This window comes from Herpailurus yagouaroundi, unplaced genomic scaffold (assembly GCF_014898765.1).
Source record: "Herpailurus yagouaroundi ecotype Mexico unplaced genomic scaffold, PumYag 222, whole genome shotgun sequence".
In the NCBI taxonomy this organism is placed as follows: domain Eukaryota; kingdom Metazoa; phylum Chordata; class Mammalia; order Carnivora; family Felidae; genus Herpailurus; species Herpailurus yagouaroundi.
Window position 1 is genome coordinate 1,402,693 of NW_024412453.1, and position 8,653 is coordinate 1,411,345.

At 52.7% G+C, this 8,653-nt stretch overlaps 1 protein-coding gene across 1 annotated transcript in view; it reads right to left on the minus strand.

Moving 5' to 3' along the window:
- Positions 1-8,201, minus strand: part of SCNN1B (sodium channel epithelial 1 subunit beta) — a 61,306-nt gene extending 53,105 nt beyond the window's left edge. The window contains exon 1 of the mRNA XM_040458771.1: positions 8,102-8,201. The gene's annotated coding sequence lies outside the window, so the exon portion shown is untranslated. The remainder of the gene's footprint in view (positions 1-8,101) is intronic.
- Between the last annotated feature and the right edge of the window lie 452 nt (positions 8,202-8,653).

Sequence of the window (8,653 nt, forward strand, 5' to 3'; positions counted from 1 at the left end):
CCACTCCTCCCTGGACACACACAGTCAGGCCCAGATTCTGATGTTTCAGCTTTCACTGAGTTCTACAGGTGAAGGTGTTCCTGGCCTTTCAGAGGCTGGGGGGCCTCTCCTTCCACGGCCCCACCCACCTTCCTTCTCAAAGCCCAGCAAGAATGGTGCAGCATTTCTGGAGTCAATTGGAGCAGTGAGAAGGGTGGGGCCAGTGACTGAGGGGCCTCTGGCTCTAAGCTAAGGTGCTGTGCACTTAGCTAGCTGAGAGCCCCTGGGGCGGGGCGGGAGGTGCTGTGGTCCCCAGTCCACACGCCAGCACCAGGGCTCAGAGGGTAAGTATCAAGCCCAAGGTCACACAGAGCTGAGCTGCAATGCCAGCCAGTCTGACTCCCAAACTCAATGGTTACACAAACTGCCTCTCCAGGACTCTGGGTAAATCTTGGTGAGAATGCTTTGAGGACAGGGAATTGTCTCCCCAAGCGGCCTGTGGGAAACCAGGACTCCCCTGGACCAGCACACGGCCCCTCCTTTCACTAGGGAGCACCTCCCACGTGCCCAGCACACCTCTAAACAGTTCACAACCCCTCCCCCATCCCTAAGACCTTCAAAGGTGGCCTTCACGTCCACAGGCACAGACCCCGAAGGTTCTTCCTAGTCTCTCTCACCAACCAGACTCAACATCCAGCCCCCATCCAACTCCTCATTGCAGCACAAGCCACAGAGGACGATCAAAGGTGATCCTTCCTGGGGTGGGAGGTGGTGCCTTTCAACCAGGAAAATCAACAAAGTCCACACACAGCCATGAGTGAGAGAGCCACGGTGGAATTTCAGGAATCAGCCTGCAGAGGGCGGGGGAGCTTGTTTGGGGGAGGCCACGCAGCCCCTGCTTGAGGTCTTCCCTGGAGCCCTGGAGCCAGATGGGAGCAGCTCCTGAAGGAGGGTGTTCCAGACTTCCCAGATCTTAGTCTTCCTTCCAGACCTTGGCTCAGGGACGAGCTCCACGGCATATCAGGAGGAAGCAAGGCTTGCTTCGTCCCAGAGGTCTGCAAGGAAAGGGACACCAGTGGCCCCAGACTCCCCAGTCCCCACAATCCTCAAGACATTCCCTGTCAGGGAGGCACTGTGGAGGAGGAGAAAGTTGGGACTGGATTCAAGTTCTGTTGTTACCACTGTGTGGCCTGAACCTCTGCAAATTCCTGAACCTCTCTGAGCCTCAGTCTCTTAAGGCCTCGCCCCTCATTTGCTGGGCATTCCCCACCTCCCAGCAAAACCCCCAGGTTTGCTCTGGGTTCAGCTCAGCCCCATGACTGTATCTTGGCTAGGACCCCATTTCCTTAGTGTAAAAAACAAATTCCTCACTTAAAAACAAAAATGCTAAGATTTCCAGGCTTGTTTCAAGTTTATTTACTTATTTAACAAACGTTTATTTAGGACTTACTGTGTGCCAGGTGCTGTTCTAAGCACTTGACGCATTTAATCTTCATAACATCCCTACTGAGGTGAGAGTTTTTATCATCTCCAGTTGACAGATGAGAAAACTGAAGCACAGAGAGGTTAAGTAACTTGCCTGAGGTCACACAGCAGGTAAGTACAGAGCCAGGATTCTGATCTCTGCGGGTTAGCAGCCCAGGTTAGGAGTCACTGCATCTTTTGTATGTTCCCACCAGCTAAGATTTCTTCTGACTTTATATTTTGTAATTTAAATTATGGAAACACATACTTTTTTAACTTTGCAAATACAAAGTGAAATTAAAATATAGATGATGCTTTTATAAGCTCCCTAGACACCATCCCCATCTGAACCTGCTGGTCTTCATATGTGGTCCAGTAGCTGACTGTAGCCTCCCCATTCTCCTAGTTCTGACTTCCTATGATAGTCCCAGAGATGCAGAGCAAGCGCTTGTCTCATCCTTTAAAAAAATTTTTTTTAAATGTTTATTTATTTTTGAGAGAGAGAGAGAGACAGAGCGTGAGCAGGGGAGGGGCAGAGAGAGAGAGGGAGACACAGAATCCGAACCAGGCTCCAGGCTCTGAGCTGTCAGCGCAGAGCACTGATGCGGGATCAGGGACTGTAAGATCATGACCTGAGGCTAAGTCAGGCGCTGAACCAACTAAGCCACCCAGGCGCCCCTCATCCTTTCATAAAGGGACTCTATGCACACAGATGGTAGAATACTACACACTGTTCTATTCCCTGTAAATTTCTTTTAACAATACATCTGGGAGATGGTTCCACATCCATTCATAAAGAGCTACTGCTTTCTTTTTAGTGACTGCATCATATTCTCCTGTGTGGCCATTCCCACAAGTAACAGTACTTGGCTCCTTTGTGGCGGGTGTTTACTTTGCAATTGTTTGCTCTTACACACAATGATGACTATCTTTGTTGTGTCCAATGCAAAGATAGCCACTGGGTAAATCCCTGCAGGTGAAATTGCAGAGCCATGGGTATGGGCCTCTTGAATATCGACAGTTTTCCTAACTACCCCCCACTGAGGGGTACCTGTGCTCCTGCCCGCAGGGTTTGAGAGTACTGGTTTCCCCCACCCCATGTCCAGCACTGAGTGTCACCCAGCCATCTGGCAGGTGGGAAACAGAATTGGTGTGGTTTGGCCGTGCGATTCTTTTTTGAAGAATGGTTGAGCACCTTTTTGTCTGTTTGAATTTATGCTTCTTTTTATGTACTTCTATTTAGCCAAATCACATCCTTTACTTTCTTCTTCTTCTTCTTCTTCTTCTTCTTCTTTGTTTTTTTTTTCTTTTTTGGATGGGGTGCTTGGTCTTTGATTTGTGAGCGCTCTTTATCCATGTAGTTAACTCTTTGTCATAGAAGTGACAAATATTTTTACTAGTTTGACATGCCCGGGCTTATGGGTACTTTTGATTTTGGTCATGCAAGAAATAGTAAATTTTATGAAGGCAGGCCTAGAAACTTTGATCTTTAAGGCAAGGCCATGTTTCCACCCATTAGGCTGTACTGCCTCCCACTCTTTTTCTTTTTTTTTTTAAGTTTATTTATTTATTTTGAGAGACAGTGTGTGAGCAGGGGAGGGGTAGAGAAAGAGGAAGAGAGAATCCCAAGCAGGCTCCACATTGTCAGCGCAGAACCCAACATGGGGCTCCATCCCACAAACCACAAGACCGTGACCTGAGACCAAGAGTTGGATGCCCAGCCAACGGAGCCACCCAGGCACCCCAATTCTTGCTCAGAGCTTCCAAGAGGACGTGTAGAGGGTGCCTACTTCTCAACTGGAGGTTCTCTGCAGTACGCTCCTGTCCCCAGCCTGGACTTCCTTCCTCATCACATGACCTGGAACCTCCTTAATGCTTTTTTGTGCAGAGTCTTGGGATCATTCTCCACCATTCAGGACTTGTGCCTGGACACATGTTCTCATGGGAGCTCCGGGGAAAGGGACAGCCCACAAGAGCCCCCAGGCACAGAAGGGTCTCTAATAACAGGCTTTTTATGGGGAGGGTGTGGGTCCTCAGCTGCCTGGGGCATCCCTCACTTTCAGCATCTCTGAAATTCAAATCTCGCTCCAGACCCTCAAGGCGGGCAGAGGCTGCAAGACTAGAAAGGAGAGCAAGTTCTAAAGAATAAAAAGCCCAGGAGGGGTGCCTGGGTGACTCAGTCGGTTAAGCGTCTGACTCTTGATTTCAGCTCAGGTCATATCTCACAATTCATGAGATCTAGCCCCAAGTTGGGCTCGATGCTGACAGCACAGAGCCTGCTGGGATTCTCTCTCATCCTCTCTCTCTCTGCCCCTCCCCATCTATGTGCACTCTTTCTCTCTCAAAAAAAAAAAAAAAAAAAAAAAAAAAAAAAAAAACCCAAATCCACGAACTCCACTAAGCCCCTCAGCAACTGTCCAGCGTGGAGGGAAACTTGCCTTTGTCTTAGGACATACCCTCCATCTTTGGCCTTTGCTGAGGAGAACATTCTCACCGTCTAGTGGGAGGTGGGTGCAGGTGGCTGGAGGGGTCTCATTTGAAGTTTTTCTTTAGGCCAGTGACCCTGAAATCTTTCAGCACATGGAACCACCTCTGCAGGGTTTATTAAAATACAGGTTGCTGGGCCCCACCCCCAGTCTCTGATTCAGTAGGTCTAGGGTGGGTCTGAGAATCTGCACTTCCAACCAGCTCCCAGCTGAGTCCAATGCCAATGCTCCTGGTCCACGGACCACACTTTGAGACCTGCTGGCCCTTCGTTCCCTGGGCTCCCCCATCTGGTATGAGTGAGGTGCAGAGAGGGCTGGAGACACACAAGCTTTGTTCCAATGGAAATCACAGCAGCAACTGCTCCATGCCAGGTCCCATGCTGAGGTGTGTGCATTTTCTTATCTTATCTTCACAACCAACACCGCAGTAGGTTTTACTAGTATTACCTCTGCTTTATGATGAGAAACAAGGCTCAGAGAGGGTGCACAGGGCTTTAGAATCAAACAGATCTGGGGTCAGACCCCAGCTCTGCCACTGACCCACTGTGCAAGCTCGTGGGCAAGTGCTTACCCTCTCTGAACCTCTGACTCATCAGTAAATGGGGATCACAGATGTGATTCCCAAGGGCACTATGAGGCAATTATAAGAGCACCTGCACATAGTAGGTATGCAAAAAATGTTCATCCTCCTTCCTGTCATAAGCCCCATCATGATCTCAAGGTCCTTTTCTTATTACTTACTTACTTATTTATTTATAGAGCGTGCCCTCACGTGCACACAAGTGGGAGAGGAGCAGAGGGAGAGGGAAGGAGAGAATCCCAAACAGGCTACAGGCCCAGTGAGGAGCCCAACATGGGGTTCGATTCCATGACTGTGAGATCACAACCTGAACCGAAATTAAGAGTCAGACACTTAACCAACTGAGCCACCCAGGCGCCCCTCAAGGTCCTTTTCTGTCTCCTCTGTATGGCAGTGCTTTTCTCACTCCACTGCTCCAGAGAAACTCCTATTTATCCTTCAAAACCCACCTTAGAATCCCCTCCTCTTTGTATCTGTCCCTGAAATGTTGTCCTCTCCCAGTTTTTGGAAAGAAAAAAAATCTAGGATGGTAGCATCTGGTTTGAAAAAGGAGTTCAAAGCATTACTTTCCTTCCTTTCTTCCTCCTTCACTTGTGTTTCCACAGCGTTTATATCAAGCACAATTTGGAGTACAAATGATGCTCTCCCAGGGACCAGGTGGCTAATGTCACCATTATCAGCATCAGCATCATCAACACTTAGATAGTATGCACCATGCCCCAAACACTGTTTTAAGAGGCTTAGGTTCTTGACTCATTCAAAACCTAAAATAACCTTTTGAGGCAAGTGCTACTTATTATCACACAATTAATTTGTGGCAGAGATGGGATGTAAAAGCTGGCTGTGAGTTTATGTTACTAAGTTTTGTGTTATGTGGTCATTATGAAGGAGGCCAGGTGGGGAGTGTGGCACCTTGGAAGGTGCCCATCTCATCTAAGGGGGCAGCCAAATGTTGGGCCCAGAGTTGTCTGTTTCTCTGATTTCTCAAGAGGATCCAGAGATACAGATTTTTATGTGACATCTCCCACTTTTTAACATTTGAGAGTCATCTAAAATACAAGAAGGAGGGTGGGCCTCACAAAAGCTGCCCATGGGCCTCCTTTGCAACTTCTGTCTCTTGTATCTCCAAGGTGGGGACCTTGGCTCACTTCATTTCTGCACCTTAGCTCACCAGGTGTGCAGTTCACCTGTTGCAGATGCCATGAGGCTTCTGGACTCCTCTGAGCTGAGCTTGGCGCTCAGTAGCCAGGAATCTCATCCTCCAGCCCACTCAGCACTCAGGATTCTCCAGTCTGGATTTGGGGTGTGGACAAATGATGGACCCAATGGTGACTCTGGGTGTCACCTCCACCCAGGGGCCATCTCCGGGTCTCTCCCTGTCCCAGACAAGACTTCCTACTTCGGGCTGACAAGGCTCTGAGTATTTTGTTTCATCACCCCACGAATGCACTCCATAGTTTTGGGAGGTTGCCATTATCCTCACCCCCATGGTACAGATGAGAAAGCTATGGCTCACACAGGGGAAGGGACTTGTCCCAGCCAGGAAGCGGTGGACCTAGAATGGTAATGCAAGCACCACCCCATTCCAGCTTCTCCCCAGATGGCTGTTCACAGGCATTCCACCAAACTGTGGATGGTCTTGGCACACATTCCAACACAAGCGCACTCTCATCCCACAGACCGGACCCGGAAGGAAAGTTTGTGTGACACAAATAGGACCTTGGATACTCCCATCTGCTAGCCATCTTTCCTAACTACCTGTCTCCTACTGGAAGGTGGGGGCGGCATTGGGGGCATCTGGAGAGAATCCCTGGATGCCGACCCTTTTGGGAACTCTGCCCACTGGTGCCTGGACAAGCAGAGCTTGTGGCCTGGCTCAATCCCAGGCTTTTGGGCTCAGCAGAGATCGCAGCGAGAGAGGGTGTCGTGTTCCTGTTTGCCTAAAGACAGGACAGAAGTGTGCATATGTGCACCTGTGCATGTGTGTGTGGTGCACACATGTGTGAACCTGTGCACGTGTATATGCGGCGACCTGCACGGTAGCATGTATGCAAATTGTACACGTTCTGTGCGCATGTGCACGTGCAGACGTCTTGTGCGCATGTGCAGACGTCTTGTGCGCATGTGCACGTGTGGACGCTTTGTGCGCATGTGTAAATACAAGCACGTGAGAAACGGAGAGGCGAGCACGTTGTACCACAAATTCAGAGCCTGTGACGTTAGTGTACGACAAAGAACGAAAATCTTTCTTAACCCAGAGATGTCGATTTATGGAAAAAGCTGAAGTAGAAAACAGCCCCGGGGAATTTTTATGACCAGGTGAGATTTATATGCACAACATGGATAACTCTCAAACAAATGATAACTGGCGGGCTGGGGATGGTGGAGAGGGGGGCCAAGTTGCAGAATATGGACGGATTATACCATTTATGTTAAACATCTGCCCACAACGTCACTATGCGTTTTAAGTGTAGATCTAGAAGCAACACCCCATGTTGTGCAAGTGGTTTCTTTCAGGGAGCAGGGAGGGCAGGGATTGGAAGGTTATAGACTAAGAGGAATGGATGAAGGACCCCTGTGTTCCTTCTGGCATCAGTTCAGTGGGCATCACACAAGTTCAGGTAGGTCGGGTCACTGGGAGATGCCGGGTGGGGGCCACAGAGATGCTGAGACCCCAGGGGGGCATTTCCACACGTCCCCCATGGACTGTGGGAGGGCTCTGCTGCTAGGGAGGAACGAGCCTTGGCTGTCCTGATCCAGGTCCCTGGTGGGCATGGGGTGAGGGACCTGTTGTACCTCTCTTGGGAAGAAACTCTGCTTCCTGCCTAAACTTGTCCGTGCCTCAGTTTCTCCGTCCACGCTGCGGTGGGAAGGGTCTGCTCCGTGCTGCCACACACCCTCAGTTCCCTGGTCCCTGCTTCCCCGGGCACACCGAAGCCAAGCCTTCACGAAGCCAAGACAAGCTCCCAGGACAGACCCCCCTCTGGGGAGAGCAGCTAGGAGCTGGGAACAGGCCTCCTCCCCAGCAGGAGGCCACGCAGACAACACGGGGTCCCCCCCCCCCCCGGGCCCCCCTAGGGGCGGCTGACAGGGGAGGCCAGGACGCACGCTCTGGGGTCAGACTTCTGGGCTCTGTGACTGTCACCGGGACGCAGGCAAGCTTCACCACCCTCTGCCCTCAGTTTCCCCGTCTGTGAAATGGTAACACCACGGAGCCCCACCGCCCCAGGATGCTGCGTGGCTGAAGTCGGGCTGTTCCGCTTCGCGACGCCCAGTGCGGAGCCGGCGCTCTCGGGTTTCGCGGGTGTTACCCTCTGGGGCGACAGCTCACCCCGCCCCTCCGCGCCCAGGACGCCACGGCCCTCTCCGCCGCCCCGACGCTCTTGGGGCTCGCTGGGTTCCCCCTCTTCCCACTCTGGGAGCTTTTGTCACCTCGCAGACCTCCCCCTGCGCCCCGACGCTGGGTCCCAGCGGCGCCGCCGCTAGCGCCCAGACGCCCCCGCGAGGGAAACTGAGGCGGGACCCACGGAGCGCGCGGGGGAAGGCGCCGCGGCAGGGCGGCCCCTGCGTTCTCCCCGGGTCGCTGTCATACCTGCTCCTCGCAGCGGCTCCGGGCGGCGACAGAGGCGGCGGCTGGGCGTCTGCGGCGCTGGGGCTGGGAGCGCGCGCGGCTACGGGGATGGGGAGGGAGCAGGCGGAGGGGGCGGGAAGCCCGGTAGCGCTCGCGGGCGGAGCTTGGCGGCGCAGACCGCGGGCCGACGCGCGCAAGCTCCCGGCCCCGGCAGCTCTCCTCCCGGCCGACCAGCTTCGGCCCCGCACACCCACTCGTGCCCACGGGTCACCCCCACGTACCCCGAGCACCCCGCACCCCTGCCGCCCACTCGCACGCACCCCGCATACTACCCCCCTCCACACCCCGCACGTCCGGACCCCCACCACACCCACACACGCCCCAATAGGTGCACATAGACCCCCTTACTCGCGTGTTTCTCAGACGAGTCACTGTCCCCGCCAGTCCCCCCTGCACATCATAGGCCACGTACTCCCTAACCACTCCGTCCTACCTCGCGGTGTACCAAACACAACACATGTGTGCACCCCTGTTACTTCCACACCACGCCCCACACCTGGCAGATTACCCTCT